This window comes from Danio rerio, chromosome 11 (genome assembly GCF_052040795.2).
Source record: "Danio rerio strain M-AB ecotype USA chromosome 11, GRCz13ab, whole genome shotgun sequence".
Classification (NCBI taxonomy): domain Eukaryota; kingdom Metazoa; phylum Chordata; class Actinopteri; order Cypriniformes; family Danionidae; genus Danio; species Danio rerio.
This window is the reverse complement of record NC_141031.1, coordinates 46,862,501-46,888,249: the sequence shown is the minus strand read 5'-3', so window position 1 is coordinate 46,888,249 and position 25,749 is coordinate 46,862,501. Positions and strand designations below refer to the sequence as shown.

The 25,749-nt window shown below is 31.8% G+C and overlaps 2 protein-coding genes across 4 annotated transcripts in view; both read right to left on the bottom strand.

Annotated features, from left to right (window-relative positions):
- The window catches only part of gli2b (GLI family zinc finger 2b), a 164,352-nt gene extending 144,437 nt beyond the window's left edge, over window positions 1–19,915 (bottom strand). The window contains exon 1 of one of the 2 annotated variants that reach the window (XM_087272358.1): window positions 19,552–19,915. The gene's annotated coding sequence lies outside the window, so the exon portion shown is untranslated. 2 annotated transcript variants of the gene reach the window in all.
- Window positions 1–25,749, bottom strand: part of traf3ip2b (TRAF3 interacting protein 2b) — an 872,991-nt gene that overhangs the window by 311,255 nt on the left and 535,987 nt on the right. The window lies entirely within an intron of this gene.

The window sequence follows — 25,749 nt, the reverse complement described above, 5'->3', positions numbered from 1 at the left end:
AGCTAAGAACAGGAAACTGAGGCTACAATTCACACAGACTCACCAAAACTGGACAATAGAAGATTGGAGAAACGTTGCTGCTCTGATGAGTCTCCATTTCTGCTGACACATTCGGATGCTCGGGTCAGAACTTGGCCTCAACAACATGAAAGCATGGATCATCCTGCCTTGTATCAGCAGTTCAGGCTGGTGGTGGTGGTGTAATGGTGTGGGGGAGATTTTCTTTGGGTCCATTAGTACCAATTGAGCATCAACGCCACAGCCTACCTGAGTATTGCTGCTGACCATGTCCATCCCTTTATGAGCACAGTGTCTCCATCTTCTGATGGCTACTTCCAGCAGGATAACGCAGCATGTCATAAAGCTCAATCATCTCAGACTGGTTTCTTGAACATGACAATGAGTTCACTGTACTCAAATGGCCTCCACAGTCAGCAGATCTCAATCCAATAGAGCAGCTTTGGGATGTGGTGGAACGGGAGATTGGCATCATGGATGTGCAGCTGACAAATCTGCAGCAACTGCGTGATGCTATCATGTCAATATGGAGCAAAATCTCTTGAGGAATATTTCCAGTAGCTTGTTGAATCTCTGCGACCAAGGATTAAGGCAGATCAGAAGGCAAAAGTGGGTCAAACCAGGTACAAGTACGGTGTACCTAATAAAGTGGCCAGCGAGTGTATATATATATATATATATATATATATATATATATATATATATATATATATATATATATATATATATATATATATATATATATATATATATATATACACACACACACACATATATATGTATATACTATATATATATATATATATATAGAATTTTTTTGCTGGAACATACTTAAAGAGATACTTTAAAATATGTATAAGGGATGTGTTTGTATGTGTTTAAATATATATATATATATATATATATATATCTTTTATATGTACATTACGTTCATTCAATTTCCTTCAGCTTAGTCCCTTATTTATCAGAGATTGCCACAGTGGAATGAACCACCAACTATTCCAGTATATGTTTTACACAGCGGATGTCCTTCCAAAAGAACCCATGTCAACACTGGTAGAACATGCAAACTCCACACAGAAATGCCAACAGGCCCAGACAGGACTCGAACCAGCAACCTGCTAAACACAGCCACCAGGCTGCCCTATACATTACTGTATACATTAATAGATATAGGTAAAGATGATCATAAATGGTTATCAATAAAGTAATCTCTTATTATTAAATGAGATCTCTCTACTGGATAAAAACTCATCGAAGGACACAAGACGATCCTGAAAGTCTCAAACTCCTCAAGGACAAGCTGGAGATTTCATTAATGACCCAAACTCCAGTTATTGAGCCACTGGAGAAAACAGCAGCAGCAGAAACATCTCAAAGTAAACACAGATCACAGTTCACACAGATGATGATGATGATGATGATGATGAGCAGTCACTAAATCCGGCAGCTCTGGACCTTTAACCTGCAGTACAACTGAAGTCCAGCAGTAATGAAGAGCCGCAGAGGAGCGTCCGCTTCAGTCAATAACACCAGTCTAAACTCTCCTGATTTCACGTCTGCGCCTTTAAATCAGAGTTTATTTCGATGCTCTTTCTGTACATTTCACTTTAGTTTGGTTCAATCGTTATCGTTTTTTGCTGGTTTGACTTTAGCTTTTATTTTGCAAAGACTTGCATTTAAGTTTAGTTTTTATAGTTTTAGTTTCAGCAATCTTAGTTTATCAGCGTTAACCGAACACATTTACTGTCATCCAGAGTAACGTTTAGTGTTTACACAGACACGATTTTTATACAAACGTCTACATAGGTATGTTAAAGGACTCACATTTATTAATTTTCCTTCAGCTTAGTTATTTATTAATCAGAGGTCGCCACAGTGGAATGAACCACCAACTAATCTAGCATATGTTTTACACAGCAGATGCCCTTTTAACTGACTTGCCTAATTACCCTAATTTTACCCTAATTAACCTAGTGAAATGTCACTTTAAGCTGAATACTAGTGTCTTGAAGAATATCTAGTTATTAGAGAGTTATTAAAACTATTATGTTTAGAAATTTGTTGAAAAAGATCTCGCCGTTAAACAGAAATTGAGAAAAAATAAATAAACAGGGGGGCGAATAATTTTGACTTCAACTATATATATATATACACACACACACACACACACACACACACAGTAAATATAAAAAATACACTGATTAACATTTTAAAAGTAAATATCAATTATTATTATATTAATATTATATTATTATTATATTAATAAATACTTTTTGTTTACTATAGTAATCTAGGTCTGCAGGACTGAATGAGATGTATGTGTGTGTGTGTGTGTGTGTGTGTGTGTGTGTATGAGAGGAAATAATATTTGACTACATATTCTTCAAGACACTTCTATACAGCTTAAAGTGACATTTAAAGGTTTAACTGGGTTAGTTAGGTTAACTAGGCAGGTTAGGGTTATTAGTCAAGTTATTGTATAACGATGGTTTGTTCTGTAGACTATCGAAAAAAAAGTTAGCTTAAAGGGGCTAATAATATTGTCCTTAAAATGGTGTTTAAAAAACTTAATAACTGCTTTTATTTTAGCCGAAATAAAACAAGTAAGACTTTCTCCAGAAGAAAAAAACATTATCAGACATGCTTTGAAAATTTCCTTGCTCTGTTAAATATAATATGGGAAATATTAAAAAAAAAAAAAAGCAACAAAAATTCAAAGGGGGGCTAATAATTCTGACTTCAACTGTGTGTGTGTGTGTGTGTATATATATATATATATATATATATATATATATATATATATATATATATATATATATATATATATATATATATATATATATATATAAATAATTATTAAATAAGTATAAAAATTATTATGTTAAAATATTTAATATATCTAATATAAATATTTAAGTGTCAGAAACATTTTTTTTAATAATTATTTTTAGGGGTTTTCACTTTTATTGATAGTGGACATGTTGAAACAGTAAAGTGTGGAGAGGAGAGATAGGGGAAGGATCGGCAAAGACCTCAAGACGGGAATCGAATCCAGGTCACTGCGAGCACCTCGGTGCACTAGGCTATTGGCTTATTTTATTATTTTTTGCATAACTCACCATATACACTACCGGTCAAAAGTTTGAGGTCAGTTTAATTTTTTCATGTTTTGTTTTTAAAAAAAATATATTCTGTTCATCAAGGCAGCATTTATTAAATGTAAACAACGGTTACATTTATAAATATTTATTTAATTTTTAAATAATTTCTTTCTTTCTTATTGTGTGTAGTGGCTCCAGTCATTATTGCTTGTATTACTATTACCATTACCATTAATATTAATAATAATAATAATAATAATAATAATAATTAATCTTAGAGTTAATTCTGAAGGATCATGTGACTCTGAAGACTGGAATAATGAAGCTGAGTATTAATCTTTAAAATCACTGGAATAAATTATTAAATTAAATTATAAACTACTTTTGAACAGTTATTTTATAGTGCAAAAACATTTCAAAATTTCACAATGTGTACTTTTTGATTTAAAAAAAATCCAGCCTTGGTGAGCAGAAGATTATTTTACAACATTTAAAAATTAAACTGACCCCAAACTTTTCACCGGAAGGGTAAATATGATCAATATGCATATATAATAATTATTTCTACATTTTTTACAAAATAACCAATTTAATAGTATAAATATTTATTAAATATGGGTCAAATATCAATATGTTATCAATATACTTATATTTTTTTATGAAATTTTTTTTTTTTTTTAATTTTTAAAAAAATTATATATTATACACACACACACACACACACACACACACACACACACACACACACACACACACACACACACACACACACACACACAATAGACCTTTGAATGTTAGGTATGTTGGTTATAATAACAATAACATAACATGTATACTGATTATAAATTATATAAGTATATGATAATTATGAATACATGAACTACATTGACCAATAGTGTTAGTGTTAGTTTCCTAAAGTGCTGTCGTAGTGCAGGAGTGATGCGATGTGAAAGCAGGAGGTGTTGGCGGCGTCTCATCCGGTTAGCAAAGCCCTTCAGGAGTTCATTAAGTCCCGAATCAAAGGCGCTGCGGATCCGTCACGTTTGTTCGCCTGCTCCCCGCGGCCCGTCCATCTCGCATTTCAAAGCCAGCGATGGCCTTTCAGGAGACGCAGATCCGAGCGTTTGCTTGCTGTAATTAGACGCTGATTGTTTCTGCTTGATGAAGGACTTTCAGAAGCAGCATCTGCAGATCTGAGTCTCTGGAGCATCACTCAACTGCTGGAGAACTGCTCACATCTCTGTGTGAGTGTGTGTATGTGTGTGTGCGGGTGGGTGGGTTTCGTCGGGTGGGTTGGTGCCTGGGTTTATACGCGTCAATGACTGATTGAAATATGTCTTTTTTTTTACAAAATATTATTGCTATTTTTTTATTTTAAAAATATTATATATATATATATATATATATATATATATATATATATATATATATATATATATATATATATATATATATATATATATATATATATATAGATTATATATTGATATTTGACCCGTATTTATTAAATATTTATGTAAATTTTTTGGTTATTTCGTAAATATAAAATGTAAAAATAATTAAGTATGCATATTGACTTTATATAAAATAGTAAGTTATACACATACACACACACACACATACATACATACATACACACATACATATATAAATATATATATATATATATATATAATAACACATATATATGTATAACATATATATATATATATATATATATATATATATATATATATATATATATATATATATATATATATATATATATATATATATATATATATAACAGAGTGCATAAAATATGTATTTTTTCTGACATAAATATTTATATAGATATATTAAGTATTTATAACAGTTAATTTTATAATAAAAAATAAAAAATTATACATACAAAAATATTTATAGAAAATTTCTAATATTTATATTTATATTTTATAATGGGGCAGCATGGTGGTTCAGTGGCATACGCTTTGTAAAATATTTGCTGGAGAGTTGGCAGTTCATTTCACCGCGGCGACCTCTGAATGAACACTGAATGAATGAATATTTTGTAATTAATTATATACAAATATTTAATAAGAAAAATATCCCTTTCAACTTCAGTTCATTGGTACAGTGGAAGATACTGAACCAGATACTCACTAAAAAATTATTCAAAACACCTCTCTGTGCACTTCACAGCAAAAACCCCACAACATCAGAGCATACAACCACAAAGAAAGATCAGTGTCATGACTGAAGATCATAAGCTGAGGGACTAGCAAGAATCACACAGACAGCTCAAAACTCCACAAAAACACACACACATAAACTCTCAAAACTACACAGAAACTCTCAAAAACTCCACAGAAACACACATATAAACTCTCAAAACTACACATAAACTCTCAAAACTCCACAAAACTCTCAAAAACTCCACAAAAACACACATATAAACTCTCAAAACTACACAAAAACTCTCAAAAACTCCACAAAAACACACATATAAACTCTCAAAACTACACAAAAACTCTCAAAAACTCCACAAAAACACACATATAAACTCTCAAAACTACACAAAAACTCTCAAAAACTCCACAAAAACACACATATAAACTCTCAAAACTCCACAGAAACTCTCAAAACTCCACAGAAACTCTTAAAAACTCCACAAAAACACACATATAAACTCTCAAAACTCCACAGAAACTCTTAAAAACTCCACAAAAACACACATATAAACTCTCAAAACTACACAGAAACTCTCAAAACTCCACAGAAACACACACACAAACTCTTAAAACTCCACAGAAACTCTCAAAACTACACAGAAACTCTCAAAAACTCCACAGAAACACACATATAAACTCTCAAAACTACACATAAACTCTCAAAAACTCCACAAAAACACACATATAAACTCTCAAAACTCCACAGAAACTCTCAAAACTCCACAGAAACTCTCAAAACTACACAGAAACTCTCAAAAACTCCACAAAAACACACGTATAAACTCTCAAAACTACACAGAAACTCTCAAAACTCCACAGAAACACACATATAAACTCTCAAAACTACACAGAAACTCTCAAAACTCCACAGAAACACACACACAAACTCTTAAAACTTCACAGAAACTCTCAAAACTACACAGAAACTCTCAAAAACTCCACAAAAACACACATATAAACTCTCAAAACTCCACAGAAACTCTCAAAACTACACAGAAACACACACACAAACTCTCAAAACTACACAGAAATTCACACATAAACTCTCAAAACTACACAGAAACACACACACAAACACTGAAAACTCCACAAAAACACACACATAAACTCTTAAAACTCCACAGAAACTCTCAAAACTCCACAGAACACACAAAAACTCTCAAAACTACACAGAAACTCTCAAAACTCCACAGAAACTCTCAAAACTACACAGAAACACACATATAAACTCAAAACTACACAGAAACACAGACATAAACTCTCAAAACTACACAAAAACTCTCAAAACTACAAAGAAACACACACAAAACACAAACAAAGAATCACACAAAAACACGCACAAAACTCAAAACTACACAAAAAACACAGAAACAAACAAAAAGCCATAAAAGTTGCACACACATACACAAAACACTCAAAATTACACAGAAACTCTCAAAACATGCAGAAACACACACATAAACTCTCAAAACTACACAAACTCTCAAAACTTCACAGAAACACACACAAACTCTCAAAACTACACAGAAACACAGACATAAACTCTCAACTACGCATAAACTCTCAAAACTCCACAAAAAACACACACAAAACATTCAAAACTCTACAGAAACAGACAAAAACTCTCAAAACTCCACAAAAACACTCAAAACTACAAAGAAACACACAAAACACAACAAAAAAATCACACAAAAACACGCACAAAACTCAAAACTACACAAAAAACACAGAAACAAACAAAAAGCCATAAAAATGGCACACACACACACACAAAACACTCAAAATTACACAGAAACACACACATAAACTCTCAAAACTACACAAACTCTCAAAACTACACAGAAACACACACATAAACTCTCAACTACGCATAAACTCTCAAAACTCCACAAAAAACACACACAAAACATTCAAAACTCTACAGAAACACAGACAAAAACTCTCAAAACTCCACAAAAACACTCAAAACTACAAAGAAACACACAAAACACAAAAAAAGAATCACACAAAAACACGCACAAAACTCAAAACTACACAAAAAACACAGAAACAAACAAAAAGCCATAAAAATTGCACACACATACACAAAACACTCAAAATTACACAGAAACACACACATAAACTCTCAAAACATGCAGAAACACACACATAAACTCTCAAAACTACACAAACTCTCAAAACTACACAGAAACACACACATAAACTCTCAAAACTCCACAGAAACTCTCAAAACTCCACAAAAACTCTCAAAACTCCACAAAAAACACACACAAAACATTCAAAACTACAGAAACACAGACAAAAACTCTCAAAACTCCACAAAAACACTCAAAACTCCACAAAAAACACACACAAAACATTCAAAACTACAGAAACACAGAAAAAACTCTCAAAACTACCCACAAAAACACTCAAAACTACAAAGAAACACAAAAAAGAATCACACAAAAACACGCACAAAACTCAAAACTACACAAAAAACACAGAAACAAACAAAAAGCCATAAAAATTGCACACACACACACAAAACACTCAAAATTACACATAAACTCTCAAAACTACACAAAAACTCTCAAAACTCCACAAAAAACACACACAAAACATTCAAAACTACAGAAACACAGACAAAAACTCTCAAAACTAAACAAAAACACTCAAAACTACAAAGAAACACACACAAAACACAAAAAAGAACACACAAAAACACGCACAAAACTCAAAACTACACAAAAAACACAGAAATAAACAAAAAGCCATACAAAATTGCACACACATACACAAAACACTCAAAATTACACAGAAACACACACATAAACTCTCAAAACATGCAGAAACACACACATAAACTCTCAAAACTACACAGAAACACACACGTAAACTCTCAAAACTCCACAAAAACACTTAAAACACCACATAAACACAAAACTACACAGAAACACAAACAAAACTCTTAAAACTCCACAGAAAGGCACACAAAACACTCAAGTTTACATAAAACACTCACAAAACTCTCAAAACTCAACAGAAAGACACACAAAACACTAAAAACTAGACAGAAACGCACACACCACTCTCAAAACTCAACAAAAACATTCAAAACAACACAGAAACACACACAAAACATTAAAAACTCCATAGAAACACACACAAAACATTCAAAACTACACAAAACACACACAAAAATTCTCAAAACTCCACAGAAACACACAAAAAAAAAACACTCAAAACTGCATTTCCATTCAGCCTGATAAACCTATAAATATCTGGTCATTTACATAGTTCAGCCAATGAATCAAACAATCAATCAATCAATCCCCAAATCCCAATATCAACTCCTAAACCAGATCTTCATAGCATGTCTGTAATTGGTTATGCAGATTCCAATGATCTGATTGGCTAAAGACATTGACGTTCATTAAAGGCACATTAAGTGACTGATTCAATGAACAGAAGCACACTAACAGCTCAACAAGGCCTTTATAAACCAATACAGGCTGCAAATCATCAGCAAACAACCTTCAGTCCACACGCAGAAGTTTATACAACAATCAGAAGATAATAAAACTCCAGCGGTCTCTTTTGTCCATCCGCGGCTCACTATAAAACAACAGCGGCTCTCAGGGGTCAGCGACTCCATTCACGGCCCACAATAGCGGGACTTCAGAGCGGCTCGACTTCCCTGGGATTTCTTGACCTATTGGCAGCGGACTGACCTTATATACTCCTGTGAGGAACACTATTGTGCTGAAGAGTCTTAGCAAGACAAACACCAGAGGGAAGAAAAGAGTCTCCTGCTGTCTTAAGACAATCCTGAGGAAAAGCCCTGCAGGACCCACACTATTCTCACTCTCTCAAACACTTTTACAACTCAAATATACACTCTGGAGATTTGACCACACATTGGGTTAAAAAAAACGACCCAATACTGGGGTAATCGGTTTTTGATCCAACATTGCATCAATACATTATTTCAAAGCAAATGGTTATGGAGTTTAACCATATTTGACCAAGCATTAGGTTAAAACAACCCAGCATTTTAGTGTGTACACTGTAAAACATAGCTGCTTTCTTGACAAGACGAACACATCAGTGGGATACAAAGAGTCTCCTGGTGTCTTAAGACACCTGCAGGACCCACACTATTCTCACTCTCTCAAACACAGTTCAAGTATACACTCTTGAAATGCACACATTGGGTTAAAATAACAACCCAACATTGGGGTGATCCATATTTGACCCAACATTGCATCAATATGGACAAACCCAGCGTTGTTTTAAGCAAATGGTTGAGTTTGTCCATATTTGACCCAGCATTGGGTTAAAACAACCCAGCATTTTTAGAGTGTACACTGTAAATTGATTCCTTAATTTTTTAAAGATGAATCAAATTAACAGTACAAGTCATTTAAACTTGCATCAATTAAACTGACATTCAAAATAAAGTGAATTAGCCTGATTAATGACATATAAACATTATAAGATAACAGGTGAGTTTGTACATAATTGACCCAGTATTTGCGTGACACAACCCAGCATTTCCTAGAGTTGATCCAAAACTGGGTCAAATATCGTTGGGTTAAAAAAAATGTAATTTAAAATATTTAAAATTGGGGTTGTCCATATTTGACCATATTTGTCCATATTTTCTAGATTTATTTGTACTTAAAATCATTTTTAAAAATTAACCCATCATTGAAACTGTCCATATTTGACCCAATATTGACTTAAAACAACCCAGCATTTTTAGAGTGTACACTGTAAGCTAACTTTAAAAAATAAAGTTGAAACCTGATTAACTATAAGCATTTGAACACAACGGTTGGGTTTGTACATAATTGACCCAGTATTAAGATGACACAACCCAGAATTCTTTTAACAACATCTGAGGTTGTATATTAATTCAAAACTGGGTTGAGTAAAAAAATGTCATTTAAAATAAATTACCCCAACATTGGGGTTGGCCATATTTGACCCAACATTGGGTTAATACAACCAGCATTTTTTAAAAGTTTTACAATACCAAAAATAAGTTCTGATGGCTTTTTGAGTTTGAGTTGTGTTAAAGTAACACTGGGTTAATTCTACTTAAAATGATTTAAAAAAATTAACCCATCACTGAAATTGTCCATATTTGACCCAATATTGACTTAAAACAACCCAGCATTTTTAGAGTGAACACTGTAAGCTAACTTAAAAAATCAAGTTGAAACCTGATTAACTATAAACATTAACACAACGGTTGGGTTTGTACATAATGACCCAATACATACTGGGTAAAAACAACAGTGAAAATTAAAAAAAAATGCTGGGGTTGAATATTTACAAAACTGTGAGATAAATACTGATGATTAAGAAATCTAATTTAAAATCAATCATCTCATTATTGGGGTTGTCTATATTTGACCCAACACTGGTTTAAGACATCCAGCACTTATAAAAGTTTAACAATGTCTAAAATAAGTTCTGATGGCTTTTTGAGTTTGAGCTGTTAAAGTAACACTGGGTTAATTTTTGATTTATTTAAAATGATTTTTAAAAATTAGCCCATCAGCGGATTTGTCCATATTTGACCCAACATTTGGGTTAAAACAACTCAGCATTTTTTAGAGTGAACACTGTAAGCTAACTTTAAATATAAAGTTAAACCTGATTAACTATTAACATTTTACATTACTGTTGGGTTTGTACATAATGACCCACTACATACTGGGTAAAAACAACAGTTTGCATTTTTTTTAAATGCTGGGGTTGAATATTTACCCAACTGTGAGTTAAATACGGATAATTTAAAAATCTAATTTAGCACTTTTAAAAGTTTAACAATACCAAAAATAAGTTCTGATGGCTTGAGTTTGAGTTGTGTTAAAGTAACACTGGGTTAATTCTGCTTAAAATGATTTTAAAAAATTAACCCATCACTGAAATTGTCCATATTTGACCCAATATTGACTTAAAACAACCCAACATATTTAGAGTGTACACTGTAAGCTAACTTAAAAAATCAAGTTGAAACCTGATTAACTATAAGCATTTTCACACAACGGTTGTGTTTGTACATAATGACCCAATACATACTGGGTAAAAACAACAGCATGCATTTTTTTGTATTTTTTTTTTTTTTTAAATGCTGGGGTTGAATATTTACCCAACTGTGAGATACGGAAATACGGATGATTTAAAAATCTAATTTAAAATAAATCATCTCATCATTGAGGTTGTCTATATTTGACCCAACATTGAATTAAGACATCCGGCACTTTTAAAAGTTTAACGATAACTAAAATAAGTTCTGATGGCTTTTTGAGTTTGAGTTGTATTAAAATAATTCTGGGTTAACTTTACTTAAAATGATTTTAAAAAATTAACCCATCACTGAAACTGTCCATATTTGACCCAATATTGACTTAAAACAACCCAACATATTTAGAGTGAACACTGTAAGCTAACTTTAAAAATAAAGTTAAACCTGATTAACTATAAGCATTTTCACACAACGGTTGGGTTTGTACATAATGACCCAATACATACTGGGTAAAAACAACAGCATGCATTTAAAAAAAAAAAGCTGGGGTTGAATATTTACCCAACTGTGAGTTAAATATGGTTTGTTTAAAAATCTAATTTAAAATCAATCATCCCATCATTGGGGTTGTCCATATTTTACCCAACATTGAGTTAATACATCCAGCATTTTTTAAGTCTAATGACATCTTAAACTGGTTCTGATGGTTTTTTGATCAGTTTATGTTTTACATTGTGGATTGTAAAATAATTATAATAATAAAAGTTGAGCTGTATTAAACTGATGCTGGTCTAATATGAATGATTTAATGATTTCTTGTTATTGACCCATCATTGGATTTGTCCATATTTGACCGAACATTGGGTCAATACATCCAACCTTTGCAAAATAGTCTAACAACATCCAGTGTTGCCAGATATGGTTGACTTTCCCAGTCCAAAAGCTGTCCAAATCCCGCAAAAAAATGCACATAGATATTAGATTAATATTTATTTAATTTTAATGTATTTAAATCGAAATTAAACAATCGAAAATATGACAGTTAAAGTTACTTTAACTGTCATAATTTTGTAACCATACAGCAACCAACACCAGCAGTCACAGAAGCACAGCATAACGGGATCACATCGAAACACTGCCCCCTCTCACCCACACACTGCGCTTAGCAGATTACACTACCTAATGGCGAATGGGGGATAAATTGGTCCTATTAGATGTTTTAATTTGTTTTGAACATAATGTGCTGCTCGTCAATCAGAAAACACTTCTATGGTGGTTACTGCTGTCAATAGCGCAAAAAATGATCGATAAAAGGGTCATGACAAACTGCTGTGAGTTTAACTGCACACGAAGAGGAATCAGGTTGATACAGCCTTTCCTTCACCTCCTGTTACGGGGGAGTCCACGCTGTTTGCAATATGCACTGGTCACTACTAACTGAATGGAGTGTGAGCACACTTGTATGTTTTGTTAAATAAGTTGCATGTAAAATTTAGTTTTCAAAACTGCTGAAATTGTCAACACGCCAGTGCCATATTTTTACCCGCACATCATATTCAAAACCGCCCAATCTGGCAACACTAACACCATCTGAAGCACGTTCTGATGACATTTAGACCATTTCATTGTTTACAGTGTGGATTGTAGAACAAAATGTTGGGTTGTATTTAACCAGTGCTGGTTAAATATGGTTGGGTTAAAAATGTCATTTAAAATGAATCATCTCATCACTGGGGTTTGTCCATATTTGACCCAGCATTGGGTTAATACATCCAGCATTTGTAAAAGTCTAACAACACCTAAAACATGGTTTGATGGATCTTTGATCATTTCCTTTTTACAGTGTTGATTAAAAAAAAAGTTGAGTTGTATTAAAGTAATGCTGGAAAAATTTGGTTGGAGTAAAAATGGAATTTAAAATGAATCCTCTCATCACTGGTGTTGTCCATATTTGACGCAGCATTGGGTTAATACAATCCAGCATTTTTAAAAGTTTAAAAACATCTAAAAAATATATATGTTCTGATGACTTTTTGATCATTTCATTTTTGTATTGTGTGCTCTAAAAAATGATGGTTGTATATTAACCCAACACTGGGTCAAATAGGGTTACAATTAAATAATTAAATTCTCATATAATTAATTTTATTTTAAAATGTATTTTCTTTTTGATCATTTCATTTTCAACAAAATGTTGAGTTGTATTAAACCAAATAAATTTAGTAGGGTTAAATGTAATTTAACATTGTTCATCTCATCGCTGGGGTTAAAGTTGGCTTGTTGATCATGTCACTGTCTGCACTGCGGATCGTAAAAAAATAAAATAAAATAAATTCCAAAGGTTTGATTAAGCCAATGCTGGTTAAATATTGTTGGTTAAAATGTATTCTAAAATAATATTTTTTTAAAAATTAACCCATCATTGCATTTGTCCATATTTGACCCAGGATTGGGTTAATACATCCAGTATTTGTAAAAGTCTAACAACATCTGAAACATGTTCTGAAGACTCTTTGATCATTTCCTTGTCTACAGTGTGGATTGTGAAGAAGTTCAGTTGTATTAAACCAATGCTTGTCAAATTTGGTTGGGTTAAAAATGTCATTTAAAATGATTCATCTCTTCACTTGGGTTGTCCACATTTAACCCAACATTGGAATTATATTTCCAGCATTTTAAAAAGTGGTGTTGTTTTCAAACCAATGCAGGGTTAAATGTGGTTCTGTTTAAAATGTAATCTAAAGTTTTTTAATCAACCCATCACTGGATTAGTCCATATTTGACCCAGCATTGGGTTAATACATCCCAGCATTGGTAAAAGTCTAACAACATCTAAGACATGTTTTGTGCATTTAATTTTTTACAGTGTGAATAAAAAAGAATAAAGTTGAGTCGTATTAAACCAACGCTGGGATAAATATGGTTGTGTTTAAAATGTAATCTAAAGTGATTAAAATCATTAAAAGCATCATTAGTTTGTCCATATTTGACCCAACGTTGAGTTAAGGTGTGTTTTATTAAACCAACGTTGATTAAATATGGTTATGTTAAAAATGTCATTTAAAATTGATCATCTCTTCGCTTGGGTTGTCCATGTTTGACCCAGCAATAGGGTTATATATCCAGCATTTTAAATAGTTGAGTTATATTAAAGCAATGCTGGTTAAATTTGGTTGAGTTAAAAATGTCATTTAAAATGAATCATCTCATCACTGGGGTTGTCCATATTTGACTCAGCATTGGGTAAATACATCCAGAATTTAAAGTCTAACAGCATTTAAAACACGTTCTGATGTCTTTTTGATCATCTCCATGTTTACAGTGTGGATTGTAAAAAATAAATAAATTGTAATAAAGCAGTGCTGGTTAAATTTGTTTGGGTTAAATTGCATTTTAAATTAACTCATCTCATCACTGGGGTTGTCCATATTTGACTCAGCATTGGGGTTATATATCCAGCATTTTTAAAAGTTGAGTTGTCTTAAACCAATGCTGGTTAAATATGTTTGTGTTCAAATGTAATCTAAAGTGATTTAAAAAAAAATAACCCATGACTGGAATTGTCCATGTTTGACCCAGTATTGGGTAAATTCATCCAGGTGTTGAAAAAAATAAATAAAAAATCTAAAAACTTAATCAAAATAAATTCATGTTTACAGTGTGAATTGTATAAAAAATGTAAGAAATCAATGCTGGTTAAATTATGTTGGGTTAAAAATGTGATTTAAATTGTTGATCTCATCACAGGGTTGTCCATATTTAACCCAGCGTTGGGTTTATACATCCAGCATTTGTAATCAACATGTAAACAACATCTACTGATGACTTTTTGATCATTTCATTTCTAACATTGTGGATTGTAAAAAAAAAATAATAATAATTAAATAAAAACAAAATTTAAGTTTTTTTTATTATTATTAAATATGGTTGGGTCAAAAATGTATTCTAAAAAGGACTTTTAATAAATTAAACAAATTTGGATTTGTCCATATTTTACCCAATTCTAATAACATAAACATGTTCTGATGCCAGTTTTGATCATTTCTTTTAATGCATCGTGGAGTGTTTAAAATAAATAAATAAATTAATTAATTAACTGAGTTGTATTAAATCAATTTGGTTGTGTTCAAAATGTAATCTAAAGTGACTTTTTTAATTAACCCATTATTGGACTGGTCCATATTTGACCTACATTAGGGTAAATAATACACACCGGCACTGATTTTAGACTCCAGCATTAAGATGAAGCCCTGTGCAAAATGTGGAAACGCTCCTGAAATTCCTGCGCAGCGTTCCAGACATCTGCTGCCACCGGCTCGCAGCGATTGTTCGAGGGTTTGTTCACCTGGTTAATTGGTGGATTTGCGTGAAAGCGGACTCTTGTCTTAACTTCTGAATCGCCTCGGCGGGGAGTTTTACTCAGTTTCCATTCAGGCCCTGCGGTATTTTCAGCTCAGCGTTCGCTTCATTAAACTCTCCATCCAATGAGGAGGATAAGAAAAGGGCTGACGGACACTGAGAGAGCGGGACGTGTGAAAAAAAGGCTCCGGGGGAGATGAAAGAGACCCCTGCGGCCCCAGGGCCCCGGTGACCGTCAGCTCGGACGGATCCTGAATGATCCTGAATGGGCCCGTGGTTTTTTCACATCCTTTATTCTGACTGCTAGAACTCCTCATTGCGCACAATGGCAAACGCACTAAAACTGTTTTCTCATGCTAATGGATGTGAACTCACTCCCTCCGAAATGCTGCTTTTTTTTTCCTCCAGGATTTAAATGGGCCAATTAGAGTTTTTTTTGGAAATCTTGAGCTCCTTGTCTGCTATATCTCTGCTTTTTCCTATTTTTTCCCTCTCTCTCTTCTCCTCTCCAGTGTATTCTCGCACATCACAAGCGGCGTAACGGCCCAGGCAGATCACAGAAATTGATTGTAAGTATTTCAGGAGGAAAAAGCAAACAGTAAACAGAGAGAGAAAAGAGTGTCTGAAGAGCAAACATCAGGTCTTTCAACTCTCAACAGCTTGTGAACTTCTGTCTGCATTCATTAGTCTTCTGACTTGCAATGTACAGCTCGTTATGCTATTTACTTTGCGTGAAAACCTACACATGCATTGCTTCACAACTTTTTTTTTATTAAAGTGCATTTACTATTTTAAAAAGCTGGGTTGTTGCGCACAATGTTGGGTCAAAAACCCAACCATTGGGTTAAAAGGTGCCACTTAAACGTCATTTAGAAAAAAAATTAGGAAACACTTTAATTTAAGTACCAATTCACACTATTAACTCGTGGTTTATTACCTGCTTAAAACCACGTTTGAGGTTTGTTCAATATAAACAGCTCAATTCTTCATTTTCTTTGAGGGACAACTTAATCGTTTTAGGTTCAATCTACTTAAATTTGTAAAAACTAATAAGTTAACTTAATTCCATTATGTTGTGCCGATACAAATCATTTTTTATTATGATATCTTCTGTTTATTAGTGCTTATAACACTTCCTATTCTACATCCCTAATACCTCTCCTCGATTACTACCTAAATAATTATTATTAAGCAACAAATAAGTCGTTTATTAAGCTAAAAGTCTCAGATAATTGTTTTTTAATAGCCAAATTGTATCACATAAAAAGAAAAAGATGTTCAACACAATTAATCAGTTTTTTTACAACTTAATTATGTTTAATCCACTTAAATTTGCAAAATTAAGGCAACTTAATTCCTTCATGTTGTACCTAATAAATCGATCCATGCTTTTTTATACAGTATATTAAGATATTTTCTGCTTATTAATACTTATAAAGTTACTTATTCTAAATCCTAATACATAATGCCCTCTTACTACCTTACTAAATATCATTAAACAACAAGTTAATCATCTATTATGCTAAAAGCCTTAATTAATGGTTTGTTAAAAGCAAAAATCTGCGTAAAGTTTATTATTCTACATCCCCAATACCTATCCTCAACTTCTACCGAAATCATTATTATTATTAGACAGATTATTAAACAGCAAATTAGTAGTTTATTAAGCTAAAAGTCTCAGTTAATGGTATGTTAATAGAAATTAAATGTCATCTTACACTCAAAAAAAAAGATCTGTCAAACTGCTTATTTAAAAATGAGCTGAATCAACACAATTATTCAGGATTTTTTGCAACAACTTAATTATTTTATGTTTAATCCACTTAAATGTGTAAAAATAAGGCAACTTAATTCCTTCATGTTGTAATAAACAAATCGATCTATGCATTTTTTTCACAATATATTAAGATATTTTCTGTTTATTAGTCCTTATAAAAGTGCTTATTCTACATCCCTAATACCTAATCCCCTCTTACTACCTTATTAATTATTATCAAATAACAAATTAATAGTTTATTGAAATAAAAGTCTTAGTTATTGGTTTGTTCATGGCAAAAAATCTGTATATAGTTTATTATTCTACATCCCCAACACCTATCCTCAACTTCTACCTAACTAATTATTATTATTAAACAGCAAATTAGTCGTTTATTTACAAAAAATTGTCATCTTACACATTTAAAAAATAATGTTTGTCAAGCTACTTATCTAAAAATGAACTGAAACAACGTAATTATTCAGGATTTTTTTTTGCAACAACTTAATTATTTTATGTTCAATCCACTTAAATTTGTAAAAATAAGGCCATATTTAACCCAGCATTGGGTTTATACATCCAGCATTTGTAATCAACATCTAAAACATCTAGTGATGACTTTTTGATCATTTCATTTCTTACATTGTGGATTGTAAATAAAAAAAAAAAGGATATTAAACCAATGTTGGTTATGGTTGGGTCAAAAATGTATAAGTTGTACTTAACAAATCGATCCATGCATTTTTTTTTACAATATATTAAGATATTGTCTGTTTATTAGTACTTATAAAGTTACTTATTCTGCATTCCTAATATCTAATCCTTACCAACTACCTTAATAATTATTATTAAACAACAAATTTATAGTTTATTGAGCTAAAAGTTAACGATTTGTTAATAGCAAATATCTGTATAAAGTTAATTATTCTACACCCCCAATACCTATTCTTAACTTCTACCTAAATAATTATTATTAAACAGCAAATTAGTAGTTTATTAAGCTAAAAGTCTCAGTTAGTGGTTTGTTAATAGAAAAAAATGGCATCTTACATAAAAAAAAGATATTTGTCAAACTATTTATTTTAAAATGAGCTGAAAAAACAAAATTATTCAGGATTTTTTTGGAACAACTTAATTATTTTATGCTTAATCCACTTAAATTTGTAGTAGTAAGTCAACTTAATTTTTTTCATGTTGTACTAAACAAAAATCTATTGTGTAAAATCATGCATTTTTACAATGCATGTATATATTGTCTGTTTATTAGTACTCAAAGTTTCTTATTCTACATCCCTAATACCTTATTTATATCATTAAACGGCCAATTAGTAGTTTAGTAAGCTAAAAGTCTCAGTTAATGGTTTGTTAATAGCATAAATCTGTATCTTAAGATATTTTCTGTTTATTAGTACTTATAAAGTCTCTTATTCTACATCCTTAATCCAAACTACCACCATATTAACTATAATTAAACAGCAAATTAGTAGTTTATCGAGGTAAAAGTCTCAGTTAATTGTTTGTTAATAGCAAAAAAATGTGTATATTAGGATATTGTATGTTTATTAGTACTTATAAAGTTTCTTATTTTACACCCTTAATCCCAACAACAACCTTGCTAATTATTATTAAACAGCAAATTAGTAGTTTATCGAGCTAAAAGTCTCAGTAACTGTTTTATTAATAGCGAAAAAAATATATACTAAAATAAAATGTGAAGTAAAAGTTAATTTATATGCAGGTTAAAACAACCCAAGATTTTTTATTCAATTTTTTGCATGAAATGTGAACAAGCATATAACGAGCGACCTAAAGCACACACACAGACTCTTTCTAGCACGCCTGGATGAGTAGATGTGTTCAGGATTGGTGCCTGGCACCTTCTGATCGCATCTTCCCCCATATGGATCAAATTGCAGGAGAATGTTTGGGATTCCAGTGTCAGGAGTCAAACAAGAGTCGAAAATCTCGTCTCTCCTCATCTACGGTGCACTTTTAAACAACACACGCCTCAACAATAAACTTAAAACATCACGAGTCAAAACTAAAACACACTCAGATCTCCGCTAAAATATAAACATGCGCGTCCAAGCGTGTGTAGAAATGCCTTACCAGCTGTGAAGAGTGAACCAAAGCTCGCAAACACGATCAAACTCTTTCTTCACTGCAAACTTTCTGGCTCCAGCAAACAGAAGCGCGTCCCGCGAACATCCATCAAAACACGAGCGGAGAGCAGCACGGATTCAGCACATCTGCGGCGGGAATCATTCACAGAAAGTTCACTTTCTCCAACTTTTAGGCTCCATCAGTGAGAACGAGCGAGTCAAGTTGTGTTGGGCGGGATCATGTGTTGGGGAGCGCGCGGACGAGCGGGGAACTTTGGGAAATAAAAACAGCACAAGAGTTTTTGGAGAGCGCGACTGTTTGCGGTGAGACCCCGGGGTGATCTGTTTTCAACTCTCTCTCTCTCTCTCTCTCTCTCTCTCTCTCTCTCTCTCTCTCATGGGTCGGGCTTCTTCACACTGAACTCAACGCGGATGACAAAAGTTACAAGTTTTTCACAAGGTCATGCTGAAAAAAATCTAATGTTGCATGAAAACCCACATAAATAAAAATACCACCGTGTTTTTTAACCATATTACACTGCCTGATATGTGTATATTACAGAATGTATGCTAATCAATGTTACAACAGCATAAAAACTGTAGTATTCTTTAATAAATGCTGTAAACTTTAGGTTTTACTATAGTAAATCATGGGGTATTGTATACAATTAGTGTAGTAAAATCTAAAACTCACTATATCCACAAGGCCATGCTGAAAACACATCTAATGTTGCATGAAAGAAAAATACTGCAGGAAATACTATAGTGTTATTTAATACTGTTATACTATGTTTTAGTTGTTTTTACAGTAAATTGTCCTGTATTGTATAGTTCTTCACAAGGTCATGCTTTAAAAAATGTTATGTTGCATGAAAACCCACATTAAAAAATACTTCAGTGTTTTTGAAACTGTAGTATTCTTTAATGAATGTTGTTTACTTCAAATTTCACTATAGTAAATCATGGGGTATTGTATACAATTAGTGTAGTAAAATCTAAAACTCACTATATCCACAAGGCCATGCAGAAAACACATCTAATGTTGCATGAAACAAAAATACTACAGTAAATACTATAGTGTAATCAACTACTGTTATATACTATATTTTAGTTGTTTTTACAGTAAATTGTAAAAACAACTAAAATCACACTGAACTGAGCTAAACTGAACTGAACTGAACTTAAACACTAAAACCTGAACCACACTGTTCCAGTTACTGAACCACACTGTTCCAGTTACTATGACCATTTATGTGAAGCTGCTTTGACACAATCTACATTGTAAAAGCGCTATACAAATAAAGCTGAATTGAATTGAAATTGTCCTGTATTGTGTAGTTTTTCACAAGGTCATGCTTTAAAAAAATTTATGTTGCATGAAAACCCACATAAAGAAAAGTACAGTGTTTTTGAAACTGTAGTATTTTTAAATGAATGCTGTAAACTTTAGATTTCACTACAGTAAATCATGGTGTATTGTGTACAATTAGTGTAGTAAAATCTAAAACTCACTATATCCACAAGTCATGCTGAAAACACATCTAATGTTGCATGAAAGAAAAATACTGCAATAAATACTATAGTGTTATTTAATACTGCAGTGTACATTATGTACTATACTTTAGGCATTACTACAGTAAATTGTCATGTATAGTTTTTCACAATGTCATGCTGAAAAAAAATGTTATGTTGCATGAAAACCCACATAAAGAAAAGTACAGTGTTTTTGAAACTGTAGTATTCTATTATAATTGCTGTAAACTTTAGATTTCACTATAGTAAATCATGGTGTATTGTGTACAATTAGTGTAGTAAAATCTAAAACTCACTATATCCACAAGGCCATGCAGAAAACACATCTAATGTTGCATGAAAGAAAAATACTGCAATAAATACTAGTGTTTTTGAACCATATAATAGTTACCAACATGAAAAAATACTACAGTAAATACTATAGTGTTAATAAATACTGCAGTGTACATTATATACTATACTTTAGTCCTTACTACAGTAATTGTCATGTATAGTTTTTCACAATGTCATGCTGAAAAAAAATGTTATGTTGCATGAAAACCCACATAAAGAAAAGTACAGTGTTTTTGAAACTGTAGTATTCTATTATAATTGCTGTAAACTTTAGATTTCACTACAGTAAATCATGGTGTATTGTGTACAATTAGTGTGGTAAAATCTAAAAGTAACTATATCCACAAGGCTATGCAGAAAACACATCTAATGTTGCATGAAAGAAAAATACTACAGTAAATACTATAGTGTAATCGACTACTGTTATATACTATATTTTAGTTGTTTTTACAGTAAATTGTCCTGTATTGTATAGTTCTTCACAAGGTCATGCTTTAAAAAATGTTATGTTGCATGAAAACCCACATAAAGAAAAATACTGCAGTGTTTTTGAAACTGTAGTGTTTTTAAATGAATGTTGTTTACTTTAAATTTCACTATAGTAAATCATGGGGTAATGTATACAATTAGTGTAGTAAAATCTAAAACTCACTATATCCACAAGGCCATGCAGAAAACACATCTAATGTTGCATGAAAGAAAAATACTACAGTAAATACTATAGTGTAATCGACTACTGTTATATACTATATTTTAGTTGTTTTTACAGTAAATTGTCCTGTATTGTGTAGTTTTTCACAAGGTCATGCTTTAAAAAATTTATGTTGCATGAAAACCCACATAAAGAAAAATACAGTGTTTTTGAAACTGTAGTATTCTTTAATGAATGCTGTAAACTTTAGATTTCACTACAGTAAATCATGGTGTATTGTGTACAATTAGTGTGGTAAAATCTAAAAGTAACTATATCCACAAGTCATGCTGAAAACACATGTTGCATGAAAGAAAAATACTGCAGGAAATACTATAGTGTTATTTAATACTGCAGTGTACATTATATACTATACTTTAGGCATTACTACAGTAAATTGTCGAGTATTGTATAGTTCTTCACAAGGGCATGCTTAAAAAAATGTTATGTTGCATGAAAACCCACATTAAAAAATACTGCAGTGTTTTTGAAACTGTAGTATTCTTTAATGAATGTTGTTTACTTTAAATTTCACTACAGTAAATCATGGGGTATTGTATACAATTAGTGTAGTAAAATCTAAAACTAACTATATCCACAAGGCCATGCAGAAAACACATCTAATGTTGCATGAAAGAAAAATACTGCAGGAAATACTATAGTGTTATTTAATACTGTTATACTATGTTTTAGTTGTTTTTACAGTAAATTGTCCTGTATTGTATAGTTTTTCACAAGATCATGCTTTAAAAAATGTTATGTTGCATGAAAACACACATTAAAAAAAACTACAGTGTTTTTGAAACTGTAGTATTCTTTAATGAATGTTGTTTACTTTAAATTTCACTACAGTAAATCATGGTGTATTGTATACAATTAGTGTAGTAAAATCTAAAACTCACTATATCCACAAGGCCATGCAGAAAACACATCTAATGTTGCATGAAAGAAAAATACTACAGTAAATACTATAGTGTAATCAACTACTGTTATATACTATATTTTAGTTGTTTTTACAGTAAATTGTAAAAACAACTAAAATCACACTGAACTGAGCTAAACTGAACTGAACTGAACTTAAACACTAAAACCTGAACCACACTGTTCCAGTTACTGAACCACACTGTTCCAGTTACTATGACCATTTATGTGAAGCTGCTTTGACACAATCTACATTGTAAAAGCGCTATACAAATAAAGCTGAATTGAATTGAAATTGTCCTGTATTGTGTAGTTTTTCACAAGGTCATGCTTTAAAAAAATTTATGTTGCATGAAAACCCACATAAAGAAAAGTACAGTGTTTTTGAAACTGTAGTATTTTTAAATGAATGCTGTAAACTTTAGATTTCACTACAGTAAATCATGGTGTATTGTGTACAATTAGTGTAGTAAAATCTAAAACTCACTATATCCACAAGTCATGCTGAAAACACATCTAATGTTGCATGAAAGAAAAATACTGCAATAAATACTATAGTGTTATTTAATACTGCAGTGTACATTATGTACTATACTTTAGGCATTACTACAGTAAATTGTCATGTATAGTTTTTCACAATGTCATGCTGAAAAAAAATGTTATGTTGCATGAAAACCCACATAAAGAAAAGTACAGTGTTTTTGAAACTGTAGTATTCTATTATAATTGCTGTAAACTTTAGATTTCACTATAGTAAATCATGGTGTATTGTGTACAATTAGTATGGTAAAATCTAAAAGTAACTATATCCACAAGGCCATGCAGAAAACACATCTAATGTTGCATGAAAGAAAAATACTGCAGGAAATACTATAGTGTTATTTAATACTGCAGTGTACATTATATACTATACTTTAGGCATTACTACAGTAAATTGTCGAGTATTGTATAGTTCTTCACAAGGGCATGCTTAAAAAAATGTTATGTTGCATGAAAACCCACATTAAAAAATACTGCAGTGTTTTTGAAACTGTAGTATTCTTTAATGAATGTTGTTTACTTTAAATTTCACTACAGTAAATCATGGGGTATTGTATACAATTAGTGTAGTAAAATCTAAAACTCACTATATCCACAAGGCCATGCAGAAAACATATCTAATGTTGCATGAAAGAAAAATACTACAGTAAATACTATAGTGTAATCGACTACTGTTATATACTATATTTTAGTTGTTTTTACAGTAAATTGTCCTGTATTGTATAGTTTTTCACAAGATCATGCTTTAAAAAAATTTATGTTGCATGAAAACCCACATAAAGAAAAGTACAGTGTTTTTGAAACTGTAGTATTTGCAACCTACTCTTTGTTAATTAGTGCTAGAACATACAGTGAACTGATAAACAACAGTAATCAATAATGTAGTATACTTTAATCTTTACTACAGTAAACTGTGGTGTATTGTATAGCTTTTTCTACAAGGTCATGCAAAAAAACTCTTGCATGAAAATCTAAACAAAACAAATACTATAGTAAATATTATAGTAAAGTATCTTATAGTGTGTCTGTTATGTATGTTAATCAAATAAATACTGTATTTATGCATGTAGAAACACAGTAGTACTTACAACACTGTTAATCAATGACACTACAGCGTACAAATACTGTAGTTTACTTTAATAAAATAATTTTTACTACGGTAAAATGTGGTGTATTGTATAGTTTTCTATAAGGTCATGCTGAAAATGATCTAATGCTGCATTGAAAAATACCAGAGTAATTTATAGTAGTGTTTTTGAACCATCAAGCAAAGTATACTACAGTATTTAGGCTACTCTCTTGTTAATTAGTGATAATGTAGTATACTTTAATTTTTACTAGAGTAAACTGTGGTGTTTTGTAGTATATTATACCCTATAGTTGTAGAAAAATACAGTATTATTCCTTGTTTATATTACTGTATTTGTAGTGTTACCTTAGCAATTCAATCACTTCACTATAAACACTGCAGTATTTACCGTAAATTACAGTGTTTTTACAAGTGTTTTTACAATTAAGTGTTTGTTTTAGTGTGTGTGAAGTTAAAACGTAGCCTTTTTAAAGTCTTGTTAAATGGTGCATTTTGGTTTTATTCTTGTTTAATCATGTTTGCTTTTAAATTTATTGGATTATTTGTATTTATTCTGCTGAAAAAAGTCCAATAGGAAAACGGACCGTCGGTATTGATGCATTTCGTCCCAGATCTCCCGCGCTTACATCAGCCTCATTCATCACTTTAAGCTGACTGTGGGTCTGTGTTTGGAAAAAGAAAATGGAAACGGGGTCAAAACTAATTCACGTGAAGATAAAACAACAATTAATTACGCTTAATTAACTCACTTAGACGTGAGGCGATGTAATAAAACAGATCACTGCTTAAATCACCATTAAAAACCAAGAGGCTTATTTTTGTACGCTTAATTAAACTCTGACTGTACCTTTCATTTACACGAGCCACGTTTTAAGCCAATGTTTTCATGCAAAGCTACAAAATCACATGGGAGGGTCAAATATGAAAAGGGGGCGTTCTAAACATTTAAATGTGTCCCGTTTAATTATCAGAGCCAAAAATAACAACTATCCTCACAGACTTTCAGCATGATTTAGTCATTAAAATACTGTAATATATTTAAATGTATGACACAATAAATATACATTCAT